Source organism: Cavia porcellus, unplaced genomic scaffold (assembly GCF_034190915.1).
Source record: "Cavia porcellus strain 051 isolate PalLab524CR breed Dunkin Hartley unplaced genomic scaffold, mCavPor4.1 scaffold_120, whole genome shotgun sequence".
Lineage (NCBI taxonomy): Eukaryota > Metazoa > Chordata > Mammalia > Rodentia > Caviidae > Cavia > Cavia porcellus.
Window position 1 is genome coordinate 853939 of NW_026947603.1, and position 19216 is coordinate 873154.

The window sequence follows — 19216 nt, forward strand, 5'->3', positions numbered from 1 at the left end:
TCAGTGTCATGGGGTGAGGGACTTCCTTCATAAACTGTGAGATTGTTTTCCTAAAATCTTATTTCTCTTCTCAGACAATTAAAGAAGAAAGCTAGTGGACTGTTGTTGGCTATAAACGAAAACAAACCACCCACAAAATGACCTAATTTCAGAGTTTTGGCCTCTTTTGTTTGTCTTGAATTTCTTGCTTCAAAAATAATAAATGTTCCAATAACCAGACTTCAGAAGATACTTATTGGAAAATTTGATTTCATCATCTGATCTAATTTATTTCACAGTATGGTGTGGACTTAATATAGGAACTTTCTCTTTTTGTTTATGACATTTTCACACCTACAGATATTTTCAGGCACATGGAGGGACCAGCAAGCAGCTGATTGTTTCCGAAATTAGCCCAGTACAGACACAGAGAATAAGTTGTGTTTAAAACTAAAAATTCTGAAGGATACAGGCTGCTATTATAAAAGAAGCTTCATAGCATGTTTTAATGCATTTTTTATTTTTCTATTTATTAGTTTTAGAATTCTGACTGATTGCTCAATTAAGCTTTAAATTTAAAATATTTTAAGCCAAGCATATTAGTCTTGTTTGAAGATGAAGATGAAAAATTAATAAGCGTGGAAAAGCTGTTAATTTTGAAATGTGTGTAATGAAAAAAGAAAATTTTCCTTTGAAGAAAACCAGAATTGTACTAACACCTATTTGTTTTTTAGCTAATCAATGTGAAGTTTCATGCTAAATTGTAGCTTCTCAACTAGAATTCTGCTCAGTAAAATGTAGTCATCTGAGCTGTCTTTATTTTGCTTTGTGAAAACAGTCCTAGAAATCTGTAGAGGCTTATACTTGTACATGTTCAAAAAATACATTTCTCTTGAATGAAATTTATTCTATCCGCCGTGCATATTTCTATGCTGTTTTATCCCAAATTTATATTACTATGTAATTTGAATTTTATAATTCTAAAATGATCACTTTCATTGCCTTAAAAGGAAAGATGGATGTATGGGCCATTGCTGGACCCAAGCCTCTCCCGGTGAGTCAGCACCATGTGCAGACCACGAGAGAGAGAAGAAGGTCACACCAGCAAGCAAGCTCAGGCTGGGAACCAGTGTCACATGCAGGCTGGGACCAGCCAGACCACAGCCCCTTTCAGTGCACTGGCTGGCAAACAAGAAGCACCAATTCTCCTCCCACCCCATAAGTGACTGGCTTATCCAGAGGAACACAGGCTGTGATGATAGCTTTGGAGGTGAAATGCAGTTGGATGCTTGTGGTGCTTTGGTGTTTCACTAGCATTGCAGGTGTGGGGCCAGTGGTCTGATGATGGGATAGCAGTATGCAGCATGGCATCTAGGGGATCTCCTTCTGAGGGTTGCAGCCTTTTTTATCCCTATGGTCTTGTTTTGAGGTCCTATATCATTTCCATTGTTTTATTGAGTTGAGTTTTATTCTCTTTTGTTTGATTAAATTTGATGGCAGGAGCAGCTATTTCAAAGATAGCAAGATATATTATGTTAGCAATCTTGGATTTACTGTTGGCTTGTTTTGAAGTCCCTAGTTGCATTCATTGTTTTGTTTTTCTTGTTTCTATTTATTCTATTCTGTTTGATTTTTACTCTGTCCAAAGTTATCTGCAGATATTTTGAAGACATCAAGGAGCATTATGGTAACCATTGTTGATTTTGTAACGTTTTGAAGTCTTGCATCTCTTGTATTAGTTTGTTTTGATTGGTTTTATTCTGTGCTATCCTCTTTAAAGTAAAAGAAAAGAAGAGGAAAGATGTTGAATAGCCAAGAACTTCTGCAGTGGGAGTCACCTGCAGATCCTGTGCAATAAAGCTCTATTTTTTCCCATCATGATCTATTAACAGAATAGTTGTTAAATATTTCAAAGTATTGTGTGCTTTCAATATGCACGTACAACGAGTTGTAATCCACTGATTAGAATCATAAGGTTTTTACATGTAGAAATCACATTCACTCTATGTGCAATTCAATTAATGAATTTTTTCTTCCACACCAGTTGACATTTGTGAGAATAATTCTTTAAAATGTATTGCTGAGCCTTCCACAAGGGTTATCTCGTGTCCCTTTCCATTCAGAGGATTCCTTTCCCTAAAAATACATGGACTATTGAAATTGTCCCTCTTATAACTGTCCCATGGACTATTGAAAATATCCCTCTGGGAACTGATAAATTTCAGAAACTTGAGCTGCCCCCCTTCAGCTGCAACAACGCTTCATTGTGAGCAGCGTATTTTGTATAAAATGTCAGCCAACGTGGTTTCATCATACGGCAATTAAGAGTAACACTTAGAATGGAACATGGAGGTGCTCCTTTATTTTCCTACCCGTCCATATGGCAGTTGGAAGTTGAATTCACGCCTTCAACAGCTTTCTCATCTCACCTTTATTTTTGGTTTGTTGGTTTCCTGAGTGTATGGAATGGAATCTGTAAATGGACACTGTAACAGAGCGTTCTTGAAGATTTCAAAGAACTGTAATGGCACAAGGAATGGTGGTGTTTTGCTCTCTGCTGACATGCCGTGCTGATTTTCTATCGCTTGTACATTTACTCTGAATACGTACTACCCACGAGGCCTCCCTACTTGCCACCTCTGATGTGTTTTTCCAATGCAGCAAGTGGAAAGAAATCCAAGTAGATAAATCATCCAGAAAGCTAAATTCAGCCATGTGGCATGTGCAGTTTCTTCAGGTGTTTGCCTCTGTTGATTTCTGCGGGATTCTGTTCGTGTCAGGGGAGCTGTGAGCCCGGGCAGGGTGGAAGGTAACACTCATGCATGTGTCTGCTCTCATGTCTACGGTGCCCTGCTGGTCTTTGTGGCTCTCTGATCTCTGCAGTGATGGCCCTGTCCTTCTTTCTGGATGAGTGTTCCGCTAGCATCCTCAGAAGTGGCCAGGGCCACCTTGCTCTCAGTTATTTCTTGGGTTTCCCAAGAGTCTCTCCTATGGACCCAATGGCAGTCCAGTCCCCTCTCAGGTCCAGATGCAGCTTCTATTTGATCTCTAAACTGAATCTGCCGTGCACATCACAGCTGAGTGATCGATTGCCTCTCACTGCAGCTGTCCCAACCTACAGCACCCTGCCAGCATGTGTCATCTCAAATCAGAATCTAATGGGACCCAACAGCAGAGAAAGCACGGGCTTCATTTCCTTGATTCTGTGGCTACTCCAAGTTGTTATGGGAAATTGTCTTCGCCTCTGGTTCCAAGGAAAACACAATGAGAAGCAGATCCTTTCTATTCAATGATTTTCTTCTGATCCTAACAGGGCACTTTCCCATGACTTTTGTGCTAAGAGAGGAGACCAGGAATATATAACTCCTTACCTGCCTTTCATTAAATTTGTTTTTAATTTTTTATTAGTACATACTGGTGATTCATAATGTTTACATGCCTGTGTTGGCGTATCTACATAGCACATCTCAATTTTCCTTCATCTCGCCCTACTCCTCCCTTCCCTCTCCCCCACCACCTCTTGGTCCCCTTCCCATTTGAGAAAGATCTAACTCCCTGCTTCCCATTATCTGTCTTTTATTCCACGCTATATTTTGGATTCCTCAAATAAGAAAGACCACGTGGTATTTAAGCTTGTGTGGCTAACATTTCACTTACGATCAAGGTGATACCTTAACATCATGGTATCCATTTTCCTACAAGCGACCCATTAACTTTTGTGTTGTTCAGCTTCCTTTTGCTGGGCGCAATACCCAACGTTCATGACTTGAGCGGAAAAGGTTTAATTTGGCTCACCATTTCAGGACATTCAGTACATAACATTGCAGAAGGGTGTTGGGGAGCACAGATAATGAGTTCATGGTGGCCAGGTGCAGAGCAGTGCAGAGCTAGAGAAAAATGGGAATGATCTCAGATAAAGATCATAGAGTCTTACGGTTATAAACGCACTCCATGACCCACCACATGCACCCAGAGGTCTACCTGTTAATACGCTGATTGACTTCTACCCCAATCAATCTGACCCTTTCAAGCCTAAGTACTACAACTTTATTCCACAATCACCAGAGAAATAACCACTAGGCTTTCCCCCCTTCCTCTCTCAATTTGTTAATAAAACTTACTTTAAACCCATTTCCAAAGCTCACCTCTGGCTTCTCCTTGATTCAGTTCTGTTCAGAAGAAACAGGCATTTCACATGGATTTTACCAGTTACATTCACGTCAGATTGTGGATACAACTGTACATCTACTGTGCTAGTGACTCATTTGAAAGATCACCTTCCTTTTTGGGCTTTTGCTAATAACAAAAATACTATTTTACATTCTATCAAGTTCTTTCTGGAAAATGTGGAAGCTGTCGAATGAAAACTTTGATTTGATTGTATCCGAATAAGCCACACCACAATTCCATTAGCACCCTAAATTAATGTTTCCTTAATGTTGCCTTGTGACTTTCTGCCTGGCAATGGCATCCTACACAGGTCTGACATGGATGAAACCTTTTTTTCTGAGTCTGTATCTTTGCTTTGTTTCCCCTTGTGCCCAGCAGGACCAAAAGCCCCTTCACATCACTGAAGCAGCAGCACATGTGAAGGCAGTGGGCACTGGGGTGCAGCCCTCAGCCCTGAGGAGTCTGCTTGGCCGCAGTGAAGCCATCTCAGCCCCAGGACATCCCAGTTCCCTTTAGATGTGGCTCCCTCTTGGACCCTGCTCACCCGCAGGCATGGCAGCACTTCCCTCACATCCGGTGAGGATTGTAGTTTCTGTGGAAAGCTGATAGACTGATAGATTCTTCCCCAAGCTCTTCCTGAAGGTGGCCAACCCAGTAGTACAATCTCTCTTTCCTCCCCCATTGTTGTTTGGCAAAACCAAATTTTGGATTCTCCTCCCATTCGTAACCTCCCCCTAGGTGATTTCATGGAGCAGAGCTCTGAGCCAGAGGAGGCTGGCTCCTTGCAGCCAGTGTCCCTCACTTAGGGGAGGAAAGGGCACCCCTGAACTGACGCAAAGGTTCCCTCTCCCTTTCTCCACGTATCAAGTGAATTGTGAACCAAACGGAGATTGTGGTAGCTGTACCTATGCGGGAAGGAGACTTGTTGCATTGAGAAGGAAGACTTGCCCGCCGGTACATCAGGCTGCAGGAGCCTGAACATGTGAGCTGCCACTAAGAACAGAGCAGAGACCTGAGTTTTGATCAGCCTCTAAAGACGTGGCAAACTTCGCGGAGACTGTGCGGCTGGGCTTTGGTGCTCTGGAGCAGTGGGGGCTGCACAGGGTAACTGTGAGACCCTCACTTCAGAGCAAACCACTGTAGCCTCCCTTCCACACACCAAGGCTTTCTCCTTCACAGTCTCTTCTCAAGTCAGAGGCAAGGTGTTCTGAGGAGTAGCTCCTGGCAGGGACAGGTGTTAAGTACTAAGTAGCTAAAGCAAAACCTAGTGTATGTGTGTTGTTAGCAGAACAAAAGGATCTTTGTGTCAGGTTCCTAAGGCTGTTGTAATAAGATTTCACAAACTGGGTGGATTAAAACAAACAGTTTGCTTTCTCAGGTCCTGGGAAGTAGAGTTATGCTGTTCACATGGATTCACGGCAGTGGAGGGGACGGGCAGTGGCTTTCCTTGGCTCTTGGTCTCCGATGGTGCTGGCGATTTTGTCACTTCTTGCCTCCTCAAAGTATCATCCCAAGTTTGCCCTCTTGTCACATGACTTCTCTCTGGGTGTATCTTTATGGCATCCAGATTATTTTAAACATACTTTTTAAACCTACAAGAAACGTTTCCTCTATCATGTGTGACACATTGTTTTCAAATGCATGTACATTGGTCAAGGGCTAAATCAAGCTAATTAACACATGCATTACCTTGCCTAGATAATCATATTTGGTAATTTTTTAAAACCAATTTTTGCACATATTATTCAGGAAAATATTATTAATTCTGATTACTATAATGTAAAACAGACACCTTGAGCTTATTCCTCCTGCCCAGGGAGATGTTGTGCCCTTGGACACACATTCCACTACCTCCCCTTCCCGTCTTCCTCCACCCAGGGGCCTGCCAGCACGGTCATCTTATTTACCTTCTCATCTGAGGTTCCTGACCACATGGTCTTGTAACAGAAAATACACCCCAGCCAGTGTACTGCAGCTTCCTGGCTGCCCAGGGAACAGTTCCTGCTCCAGTTCCTCTCGCTTCTGTCTCTTAGAAACGGCTGCTCACTGAGATGCACCTTGTAAGAACCAATCCCCAACTGATTCTGCCTCTGCACTTTCCGTTTGCTTATTTTACATGAACCCGAGACCACCAGACATCAAAGCCTAACACTCTAGGAATGACCCCAATCAGTGCTTGTCAGTGTAAATAAATTTGCCTCCAGACCCTGGGTGCCAGGTCGGTGTTTCTGCTCGCCATTGCAGTTTCTGTATCTGTACTGTTTCGCTTCGTGTTGTCTGTGTTTATCCCTGTGGTCACACATCAGAAGATTTCCTTCTTTCTAAAGTTCATTTGCCTATTTCTGCTTTATAAACACAACCACCACCATGACCAACTTTGTGCTTTACTCTAAGTTCCTATTTTAAGGTGATTTGATCTCCTCTGGGAGGCTTCGTTCCTTGCTCCTCCAAAATATCACCTATCCATCACTATCAGCCTCCATATGTTTTTCTGTATAATTCTCAGTATCATATACAGTACATGTAGCATCATGTTTTTTTTTTTTTTTCGTACAGGTACCGGACATCGAATTCATGACCTCGCGCTTGCCAGGCAAGTGCTGTACCACTGAGCTGTGTCCCCAGCCCCAGAATTATGTTCTCCTTTAAAAGCATTGTTCTCTCCTGTGCCTGTAGCCCAGGTTCAGCCTCACACAGAGCCTGGGGTGGATGACAGGTTTCCCATGTGGGAGGTCACAGCCCAGGTAAGCTTCCTTTGGTCTCTGTGCCTTGAGGCCTTCACTGCATACTTTTTTCCTTACTACCAAAGACTTTCTCAGATGACATAGATGTAACTGTAATCAACTGAGGGGAATTTTCCTAAATCACACAAAGGGAAATAAAATCAGCAGCAGCCTAAATGCAGATTTCAGAGCCCAGTGCTGAGTGTGATGCTGGGGATGCAAACATTTTTGTTGCTTTCAGGCTGCTTTTGGAAGATTTTTTTTTTTTTTTTTTTTTGACAACAGAAGGCAGTGCAGGGTTGAAAGGGTCATTTTCAGAGCGATGCTTGACTGGAACACTTTGTTTTAGAATTTGTTTGCCACACAAGAAGTTAAGTTCCTCTGTGTGGAAGCTGGGAAGAAAGTGCACAGAAAGTTACAGATTTAGGGACTCAGAAAAGCAGATACGGGCCACCCTCTAATGTCGTCTTTAATATCTCGGGAAGAATGCAGCGAGTCCATCATCATTTCTTCAAAAGCAGCTCTAAAATGCAAATGCAGGTGCTCACAGGTTCTTGTCTCCATACGATTGCCAGCTTTCTTGGCCTGCATGCATTTAGTTTTCCTCGAGAATGAAATTATGGGGCAGAGATCATTTGTTGACAGTTACTGCGACTAACTCAGTCCCAGCTCTGACCTAAACTCTCTGTACTCAGAGTCTGTGAGATAGCAAATAATGAGGCCTGAGTTATCTTTGAAATGTAAAACCCGAAATTGCCAGGATGTACTCGAGCTCCGTGGCGGGGTGTTAATAAGAGCATCTTTGGTTGCGCTGTTTCCTAATGATGGCACACTCGCTCCTGTAGCTCACTCTGCTTTGCATTAAACTCGAGTCTGCTCCCGTGGACTCTCGAATTAAACAGCGTGTCCTGCATCTTTGCTTCAGTGTCTATTCTCACTTTGTTATCCGGAAATTAACTGCATGATAACCACATTCCCTACCAGGGATTCACTAAATGCTAAATGTTAGAATGCTTTAAGGTTGGCTTCGATAATGCTCAAGTATCTAATCCAATTTGTTGATCTCCTTATGTTGAAAATTCTAAGTATGCTTGTGGTTGTAAATAATAGCAACATTAATAAATATTCAAGATGAGAACACAGAGAAATCTGACAGATAACTCACACAGAGTTTATTTTTACCCACGCTATTAATATCTAAGTCTTATAAGAGCTCTTATAATCTAATGGGTTGCAGGAATATTTTAGAACTATAGTTCTGATGTCCCTGCTCAATGTAGCCATTTTTGATGGTGTCGAAAGATCAATTTAAGATGAATAATTGGCACTTAACTATATGTGTGTGTACGCATGTGTGTTACATAAGCATGGGATTCATTCTTCTAAGGAATGTTCAATCACAAGCATATTAAAATGTACTAATCCTGTAGAGAAGCACACCTAGACCCCTTTCCGGCTTCCTGGCCTTGGGGTCCCCTTCCTCCACCTTCTGAAACTGTAGCTTTTCTGCCCCCTGAGAAAGCTCACACTCAGATCCAGGTCTGTGTGTTTTCTGCTGTCACTTTGACTTTTTGCCTCCACCATTCAATCTCGTTTCCTGAGAAGTAACTTGAATCTTAATGTGAATGGAGCCATTGTGAGCCACATTTGCCAAGCTCTGTTTTGGGTCTGAAAGATGTTAAGCAAGCAGTGTTTTGAGAATGTAGTATTCCATCCTCAGAAATGCTTGGGAGTATTCTAAATCTTGCCCTTGGAATTTCAAAATGCTGGTTAACACGTGAAAGTTTCTGCAAGCGAAATAAACTTGTTTCATTTTGTTTTACAGTTAAATAAGCCAACTTCTCTGCTAAAGGGAAGACCAATCTGGCTGTCTCTGTTCCAGTCCCTGAAAAGATATTTCTTTTAACAACAGCTCAAGATTGGCTAACTTTTATCAAGGGAAGATATTTCTAAAATGCCAGCACAAAGACAGCTGTCTATCCTTCCTATGTGTCATTCTGAATTGCCAGAGTAAAGCTAGTATCAATTCATGCTGAGCCAAAACTTTTCCCCAGGTGTGGGGTGTGCAGGTATGATTGGGGTCAGGCCACAGGGGAACTCACAAGGACTTTAAAAATTATGTTGTCCATACTGAAGAACCACCAAAAGCTTCTCCAGAAGGTAAGTGGAGAATCTGTGTAACCAGAATCATTGTAGGGTTGGAAGGTCAGGGCAGAGGTTTGGTTGGAAGGGCACTGTAAATTTTAGAGCAAATTTTATGGTTGCCATGGTAATCCCAGTAGGAATGTTGGAGTCTTAAGCTGGGATCACAGCTATAAAAAGGATTTGAGAAGCATATTCAAGGGAGATTTAACACCAGAAAATGGGGAAAAGTAATGTGCCATGAGGATTCCACGGGGTTTTTGCTCGAGCTGCTGGTGGTAATACAATTTACTCAGAGTGAACGGGAAGAAGTAGAGGAGAATGTGGAGGAGCCAGGGAATAGTGTGGCTCTGGGCACACAGGTACAGGTACAGGTACAGGTACAGGGAGGAACCCCTTTTAAAGGGCACCTTCCTTTCTAAGGTCTCCTCAGGTGGGCTCAGGAAGGTTTCTTCTGGGCATTTCACAACGGCCACTTAATGCCAAAGAGCGGCTGGCTTCTGTCTCCTCCTTCACTCATGAGTGACATTTCTCAGAGTTCTGCCTTGTGGCTATCTGTCTACCTGTCACACATTTTCTTTAAATCATTGAGTGAAAGTCCAGGACAAAATGATTTAAGGGAAAAAAAAACATCTCCCGCGACTTCAGTGCATGTGTTAGTTTTCTGCCAGTAAATGAGTGCTGGAGGCAATCAGCTTCTAAAGGGAAAAGATGCCTTTGTCTGGTGGCTTGCAAGTGTCAGTGCATGGTCGTCGGGCCCAGGGGCTTCCCCACCCCTCTGCTGGTGTATGACTGAGGTAGACGGGGATGCATTCATCACAGGGTATCGCTGCGCACACAGGACACATCTTAACTGTTTTGCCTTCCACCCCTCCTGTCCACCCCATCCCAAAGCCTCTTCCTTTCTCCACAAAAGTTCCCTCTTTGTTTCTCATCATCTGATTTCACTTTGCTCTTTAAATTATTTGTTCTTTGGGTTACTTTTAGTGAGAGGGAGAACCAAGGAGAAGGGGTTTTAGTTACTTTCTTCTCCTTGCTGAGACAAAATACTTGACACCAAAAGTTACAGTATGAAAGGGTTATTTAGTTCACAGTTCGTAACAGTTTCAGTTCATAGTGCTGGCTCCAAGGCAGGTGACATGGTAGAGGAAAACCAGCTCATGGTGGGCAGAAGGCAGAAGGCAGCAAGTTACAAGCGACGACAGCAGCTTCTTTCTGTCATTTTTATGTTCTATGTTGTCTATTTTCCCTGAGGCCAGGGAGCACTCGCACTCAGAACTGCTCCAAATCAATTACTGGGTGAATTTAGTAAGCACACATCCTTAATCCCAGCACCATGCACTGCAGATCCAGTCAGCTCTGGACAAGGCCTACCTCTGATGCACGAGGCTTTGGAGGGACAGCTAGACACAAATGATAACAGGGAGGGGGAGAGAGAGAGTGAGAGAGACAGAGGCAGAGACAGAAAGAGAGTCTGGGAGACTCTTTTTATAATGAACCAGCAACCAGGCTGAAGATTAATCTGATTTAACCACTTCTTAAAAGTCCCACCTCTGAACACTGTTACCCTGGCAATTAAATTTCAACATATATATATATATATATATATATATATATATATATATATATAATTTTTTTTGCGGGGGGGGGACATTCAAACAAGAGCAGCTGGTAAAGACATAATGTGACAGTGGCAGGAGTAACCCTGACTCTACTAAGACATTAACACAATTACTTTCATTGCTGGTTTCCCAAGAATTGTATGACCTTAAGAATTCAGTTATGTTTTGATGTTCATTATCTTCATCTTTAAAAACTGTATGATAATAGCTACCTTGCTTTTATTTGAGCTATTGTAAGGATCAGCCAAGACTCCTTGTGAAAGTGTCTGAAGTTCTAAAGGGACAAACTCAAGTACAGGACCACACAACAGAGTGAGAGCCACATTGTCCTTTAGAAGGGAAATATACCTTTTAAAGAGAGAGCACCACCGCTACCTGTTCATACAAATTTGTGCAGCAGGTTATCTGATAAAGTCATAAATATCTGAGAAGGAGCAGTGGGTTAGGAGCCTCATCTTGTTTTGACTGCAGCGCAGCTGTGCTGGTCAGACCCTTCTTGAACCCAGCACACTTTGGGCTTCTGCTTCCAACCTTTAACTCAACTTCCAATCGTTCCAACGTTTCACTTCTGAAGGAGACTGGTGGTGGGCTTAGTAAAGGAGAAATTTAAGCTTCTGAAACTTATAAATAAGTTATAATTATAAATGATGAAATATATTATTATTTTATTAAGGAAAAAATCATCTAGCAGGAGACTAGCATGGATTTCCTTGGCTTTCAGGAAAAAAGGAAACAGGTTTAGCTAGATGGCCAGATGGTGTGGAGTGGCACGGAAGGCACCAAATAAGACCAAACCAAACTTTTTGTTTCTCACGATTTTGCACAGGGCTCTCCTGGTCGGAGCTGGTGCTTATATACAGTATGACTTGGTGGATACTGGAAAATAACTGGGCTCTGTACTTTACAGTAAGGATGTAGTAATGGGGACCGTACATTCAAGTGATAGCATAGAGAAACAAACTCCTTTCCCCAAGTCATTTCTAGAATGTTCTTCTAATATTGTCCACATGAACACCCTCAAAACACACAAATTCCCCTCCTCTCTCTCTCTCTCTCTCTCTCACTCTCTCTCTCTCTCTCTCTTTCTCTCTCTCTCTCTCTCTCTCTCTTTCTCTCTCTCTCTCTCTCTCTGTCTGTCTGTCACCTTCCCTGGAATGTCCTTGCCTTTTCCAATCTACACCTGAATAGCAGATGATGGCGCTTAGGGTTCAGGTGCGAGGCAGCTCACCTTTGGGGACACGTCTCTGGGTTGCATCAGCACCCTTTTTTTCTCATTAGCTATCCCATGCATTATTTTATCATGGTGCTGAGTCTATTACACGGGTACAGATTGCATTTTTAGACTATGTGAACAAATGTTTGTTCTTCCCTCCCCTACCCCGTAAAGACTGTAAGATCTCAGAATTCAGGATCATACTGAATTCATATTTCCACTGACTGAATCTAGCCAAGTATCCACCATACAAAAAGTAAGTTCTCATCAGTGTTCAGAGTCAACCAAAAACACATACTTAAATGAAATAGATATCAGATGAAATGAAGAAACCTAGTTGGTGAGCTTTTGAAAGATGCCAGGTGGTGGAGCACCTGGCGGAGCTTTGGGTGCAGACTCAGTCAGGTAGACGCCCGTGGGCACTGGAGCGCTCTCACTTCTCTGTGTATGAGCTTGCTTCTCAGCTTCATGAGTCCATTTGTTTATTCATTAAAGCTTTAACAGCTGCTCTGCTCCGGACACTGAGGAAAGCAGGATAACTCTGATGGGCCAGGGCTTCGAAACAACCCTTGGAGACTTACAGAGGGAATCAGGAAGTGTCCAACCAAGTCAAAGGCAGGAAGGAAAACAGAAACAAAGACAAAACGAAACAGCAGCAGCAGCAGCGGCAGCAACTGGATGGATGCTGTAGAGTGCTGTAGCCAGCGGGCTCTGGGTTCGAAGGCTGCGCTTATCATCTGTGCTGTGCCACGTTCTGAAATGTTAAGTGAGGAGACGACTTACCCTTCGGAGCCTCTGTTTGTTCAGCAGAGAAATGAAGATAATCGTGCTGTATGCATTACTGCTTCATTGTGGGCACTATATGCCTTAGTCTTCAATAAGATTATTTCCAGCCATCACTATTGGGGGATTTCTAAATTATTTGCATGTCACAGTTGGATTGTTCTGCCAATGAACAACCACAAATTCCTAGACTTTTAACATGTATTGCTAAATTATCTTTAACAATTATCCATCCAATGTATTTAACAAAAAATTCTTAATCAGTTTTCTTGCAACCTTGCCCATATTTGCCTCTTGCAAATTTAGGTGCAAAATAGCATATCATAGTTTAAAAAATTTATATACATGTAGTCATGTGGTTCAACCTTCTTACAATCCGAGTCCTTGCAAGCATGCCTCGTTTGTGGGTCGTTTGTAGTTTTATTTTCTCTCTTTGGCAGCATGTGGTGATTCCAGTAGCCTCTTTGGTGTTTCATAATAGGAACTGAGCATTTTCTGCTTCCAAAAGAATTCTTTCCCGGGGTTCTCAGGGATATAAATATCCTTTTCTATTTTCTCCTGCTGCTGCTGGCTCCTTCTGAGCTTCCTTTGCTGGCTCACCTGGCTGCTGGCTTGTGAGTGTGGAGCTCTGTTATCTGCAGACGGCACCGTGCACCTGGTGATGGCTCTCGTGTTCACGTCTCCAGCCCAGACTTCTCCTACTTTGTTTACTCCGAATCCTAGAGACCACGAAGGCCACTAGTCTCCTCATGTCCTCAAAGAAATTCTTGATTGCTCCCACTCCACAGTCCTTGCTCTTTTAATAAAGCTTGAAATCTCAAACGACTTGTGCAGGCACTATTCATGTTACTCAAAACAGACAATTTAAGGTCTTTATTTTTTATGTCTCCCCTCATCAAAAAAATCACTACCCTTCCATGAGGTTTTTGTTCACTGTGTGAAATCTTGTCCTATTCCAGTCTCTGACATGAATCAAACTTCTCCTGTCTGAACTCCTCCTCCAGCAGCTTTTTTTTTTTTTTTTTTGATAGACTACTCTGTAGCCCACATAGTAGCCATGGTGATGATTTTAACATGCATTGCTGACATGCAAAATTGTTCATAGCATCCTCTGGGCATGAGAATGAAGATCACAGCCTTGAGTGTTGTCTGCAAAGCCCCATGTGGGCTGCTTGGCCCCTCGCCACACTCGGTAGCAGTGTTGACCTTGTTTCCCCTTCTATCTTGGGGTCTTGTCATGCTTCTTCCCATCTTAGGGTACCAGGCTGGCTCTTTCCTCTGCCCTACTCCTCTCCCTCTGGATAATCCTTCCATTTACCAAGCAGCTTGGAAGTCATGCACATAAGGAAGCCTGCCTTGAAGTCACAGATACACCCCGCTAGCTATTATTTATTGTAGCTTGACTATCCTACTTACAACAGTTTCATAATCATAATTAAATATTTGACTAAGTAATTAGTTAAATGATTGAGTCTTCCAATAGACTCTAGGCTCAGTTTTTAAAAAGGCTAGTGCAGAGAAAAAAAATCAACAACTGGGCTAATTGTTTAGGCTTTTTGCATATGATTTAAAAAGAGTTTTAAATGAATATTCCTGTTTTGAGTGTGTCAATAGGTTACTGTAAAGATTATGTATATTCAAATACATTGAAACTCTGGAACGCTTGAGAGTAAATTACAAATATTTCTCCATCAATTCAAATACGTTAATTTTGCCTTGCTTCTGCAGGCTTTGGAATGTTCTTGAATTATGTTGAGGGGTGTAAGTCAGAGTGGATGCAGCTCCGTGGGCGTGCATACTGTAACGTAGAGACTGCTCCTTAGATTTGCTCTTTCTCCCATTTCCTGGCAGGCATCTGGCCATGTGTCATTTTTAAAGGTCACCTCTCCTCCATAGGCTCTGGATTGTACACTAGATTTCTACTGCAGGAAAAGGAAAATAATGTAGCAACCAAAGAGAAGGATCTGCCATTTCCAGGCAGATTATAACCACTATAAATTAGGGGCCTGATATGGTAAAGATAGCGAATATGTGCTTCCTGATTTGACAGAAAACACTGATACGACTTGGAACTCCAGACAGCCAGGGCTTTCAGAAGCTCCTGGCTTGTGTTGAAGAAGCTGCTGCAGGAGGGTGGATGCTTTATCTTTGGCTGAGCTGTGGAGAGTGAGTTTGGGTAACCAGATAATCTGCATGGATTTTTTCTGAGCCTTACAAGATAAGCTGGGTCATATGAGCAAAGCCAAACTGTACACTACTGAGTTCAAGGATTATGTAAAACGCTAGGTAGAACGCTAAGAGATCATGGCCACGTAGGATGTGATGGTGCAGCTACTCTCCCATCAGCAACGGCTCGAGGGAAGAGAGCATAAAGAGGAGGGAAGGACGCTCCTGTGCCTCGTATTAGTCTAAAGGTGAGAACTGGCTAAAGACGTGGAACAAAGGGTACAAAAATGTTCAGAGGAAAAGATTTAACGTGCGTGTTGTGAGTTAATCCAGTTATTTACACCCCTTTGCATTAAATACCCAGTGCTTCTAATCAAGCCTGATTATAACTATATATGAACAAAATATAAAATTTGGGAGAATTAGAATTCTTTTAAATTACACATATTAGCAATCACACTGTAGTCATATATATTCTCTGTTATGATAATGATTGTTGGATGTGATGAGTACAGATCTAGCTTCACATATGCTGAAAGGTTTTTTTCTACATACATGCATCTATATATGTGTTTATATGCATATTTTCCCTGCCAAAAGTAGATTTGTCTGTTTTTTCATGAATGAAAAACCTAGGAAAATCTAAACTCACTGGCTTATCTATTGTCTTCACTGATCTAAAATTAAATGGGTGAGAAAGTGCAAATGGCATTGCTAAAAACATTTTGGAAGGAGGTGGTCTAAGTTGATTGTAGTGTTTCTCCTTAAATTTGGATAATCACAGGCTAAATTAGAAGTCTTATACTAACAATTCCCAAAACTGAATTAAAAGGAGCACCCTTTAATGATTAATATTTTCCAACTGATTTTATGTTTCTAGATAGTTTTATTAGGCACGAATATATTGCTTCATGTTTCACTGCAACAAAAGTTTAAAATGACATAAAATATAATGCTTAATTTTATATTTGTAATATAATTTAGTACTAGATAAAATAGAAAATGAATGTTTAACAACTTTGAGCTGAGTTTTTTAGACCCGACATAAGAGTGGATTTTACCCAACACAAAGAAGATAAATGTGAGTCGCAGACCCTTGACATCTATTAATCCATGTAGGATCACTACCCAGTGGCATAGAATTTTCACTGGATATGTTAAAATCTTTATTTTATATTTGCCCACTTTATAGCCCAATTTAATTTTTAATTGAAAATTCTCAGGTTTGTGCTGTGTGGTCCTTTTGTACTGTGGAAAGCAATCTTTTCTCGAATGGATATTGTGATACTCATATCTTTTATTAATATTTTTCCATGTAGTATTTTACCTTTATGCTAAATTTTTATGAGATCATATAATTCACACTTTCTCTGTCAGTATACATGATGCTGAGTGGGTTGTTTGCACACAATCTTAGAGTCTTATTAATGCATGATATGTGTTGATTTTGCTTAATTGGTTATATATTCTAGAACAGCCAATATGTGGTAATTTGAACAGTTGACATATTCAGTCACATATATCATATGTATATACAACATGCTGGATATTTTAGACCTTATCTTTCACTATGAACAGATATAACCTATTTTATAATTATATGATAGATTATGTTGTTTAGTCTTTGAGAAAAGCTACGAGGCTCTCTCGCTGGTCACTAGCAGAGTGAAAGTAGAGGGAGAGTGACTGACCGCCACCCTGAGTCCTGAGGTCTCTGCTGCCTGTCCTGGCCAGGCCAGTGGCTGCCCCTGTCTCCTCCCCACTGCCCTGTGAGGGTTCAGATTCAGGATTCATTCCTGGAGTCCAAGGCTTTGATGAAAACCTGACGGAGGTTGATGCTTATCTACTGCTTCTGATGGAAAAAGCATCTGGATGACAAACTTCAACCTGGAAAGATGCTGTACCGAGAAAGAAAATCAAAACTCTCAAAGGGACAACAAACAGCAGGGTAGAGTCAGCTGAAATGGCATTGTGCACCACAGATGGCTGACGGACCTACTAACCCTGCAGATAAACTGCACCTTTGCAGTCCCTCGGAACCTGTGGCCAGCGCGGTGCCTTCCCAGACTGTCTTCCCTCCAGACTCTGCTCAGTTGTGCAAACCAGAGTGGTGCTGGGCCCGTGACAGCTGTCTTGTGACACCCTCAGACTCTGTCATGGAGCAGAGCAGGCATCCATCCCCAGGAGCATCTAATTTCTCGAAGCTGTGGAGGACCACCTGGATGACTCTCCTTGACATAAGAGCAATTGTCCCCATTTTGGCTAAACCTGGCTGTTCTATGTACTGATATGTGCAGAACTGGCTAAGTTTTATCTCTATTCCCTCAATCAGCTTTAAGCAAAGTAAATGGCTCTAGCCAAGGTGCTGATGCATAGTCTTTAAAGCAACGTGACAGATTATTGATGTCCTGCCTGTAGCTCCCAGGTAGTATGTGTCAGCTAGGCTGAGAATGCCACGCTGCTGGCTGAGACGAAGGTCTGAGAAAAGAGACTGACCTCTCAGTGCTTGGATTACACAGCAGAACTGAAACACCGACCCCAAAACACTAGGCACTGCCCGCATCGGTGGTGTGCAGATTACTCCTTCTGCCCCTCTCTCTTTCTCTCTGCCTCTCTCCCCATATTGCAGAGGTGATTCCAGGCCTCTTCCGTATCCCAGTTTCCAGCACTCACATCCTTCCCAACGGTGGCACAATCACTAATCCCCGAGCCGCTCTCCTCTTGACAAATGACTTTTCCATGTGATTACAAATGTGAGCTCCTCCCAACTGCGGCAGCGTCCTGGAAGGGACTTCTGTACAAGCCACGCCGTCTTGTCTCTGAGTGCAGCCCCCTGAGTTTTCTCACTCTAGCAGTGAAGGCAAATTCTATTTCACTTACTCACTCCTTCAAAGAGGCTCATTGCCCCGGTCTCCATGCACAGCGGTCCAGGAAATAGCCCAAACTGCCCAGGTACCCCAGACCCCAGAATTCATCCATGTCCAACGTGACTAGTGACATTGACTCTCTGATTACCTGTGGAGGGGGCGGCAGGGCCTGTGGAGGGCCTCGTGTTACAGGGGAGACTCAGGTGGATCTTACTGAGGCAGTTCTGCCAATACGTCTTCTTGAAAGAAGATCTCTTTTAGAGATGTTTGCAGACTTTTTCACACCTCCAGAGCTGTTCATGAGCATTGCTGACCAGAAGAATCCCAGGCACCAAATGGTTAATGTGAAATGGCGCCTCTTGTCCTTTCATGAAATAAGGAAAGAGTCAGTTGCCAAAAAGCCATACACTCCCAACTGGGGTGAGATCTGCCAGTGCCCCGGACATTAGCAAAGGTCACTGAAGAGAGCACAGAGCCACTCTCAGGAGGACCAGTTTGTTAGGTTTCTAAAAACAATCACATTGGCAGCTAAGCAGGTTTCTCATCATTCACGTTTCAATCTTTTATACTGAGTGTTTTATCAAGAAGACACCACTCCGTGTTCATAACTGGCCCAAATCAAAATTCCTTGGGATAGCAGTTGGATGCACAGCAAAGACTAGGGCTGTGTCTTATGCCTAGACTGTGACAAACATTACCTTCTCCCATTCCCTGCTGGTTGTGGAAGGTCTGTCCTCATAGCAGGCTGGGTGGAGCTGGGAGGAGAACGCAGTATTAGCACTGGGAACACCTTCTGCCACACTAAGCTTTTCTATGGAGGCAAGAGACACAGAATTACCCCGAGATCTTTTTTACCCAAACTAAAGAAGGTTTTTTTTTTTTTTTTCTCAGCTGAAGTGGAATGAAGTGGTGTAATGTATGCAAAATATGTCTTTGAGGATACTAAGAAGTTGCCCGTAGTCAGGAAGAAAGCTAGCAGGATCAGAATGAATGTGAGTCCCACTGTCTCTGGCAGGATGTCACTTTCAATTTAAAAACCAAGACACTGATGCAGCAACTGAAGCAAAGCACGACTTGAAGAAAGGCAAGAGCAGAAGCCCAGAGGAATTTGGCGGGAGGCGAGGTGGTTCTGTGAAGAGGAAAGACCTGGGTTTATGATGAACCATCCCTGTACATCTGAGGAGCACTAGGTTTGTCAGTGTCTGTGACACCTGCCATGCAGGACACTTGGCCTCATCAAGTGCAAAAAATATTTCTTTGGGGGACCCTGTCCCTCTCTTCTCACTGCAGAGGTCCTCCTCTCAGGGAGACTGGAGTGTCCTGTGCAGATGAATGATTAAAGCAGGAAAAGCTTCCTTTTATTTTCCTCTCTGGTGTTTAAAATATTGACTTCATCCTAAGAAAGATTTCAAGTTTTGAAACAAGACATCTGCTCCTTTCCCAAGCCCCATGCTTTGAAAAGTGTTTATGAATGCATGCCTCGGACCCTGCACACTAGCTCTGCTTTTAAGATGTGATGTACGCGGTTTTCCATATATATACAGATCCAGA

The 19216-nt window shown here is 42.5% G+C and overlaps 1 pseudogene; it reads left to right on the plus strand.

Annotated features, from left to right (window-relative positions):
* Positions 1-17775: 17775 nt before the first annotated feature.
* On the plus strand, positions 17776-18855 carry LOC100731337 (oxysterol-binding protein-related protein 9-like; annotated as a pseudogene).
* Positions 18856-19216: the final 361 nt, after the last annotated feature.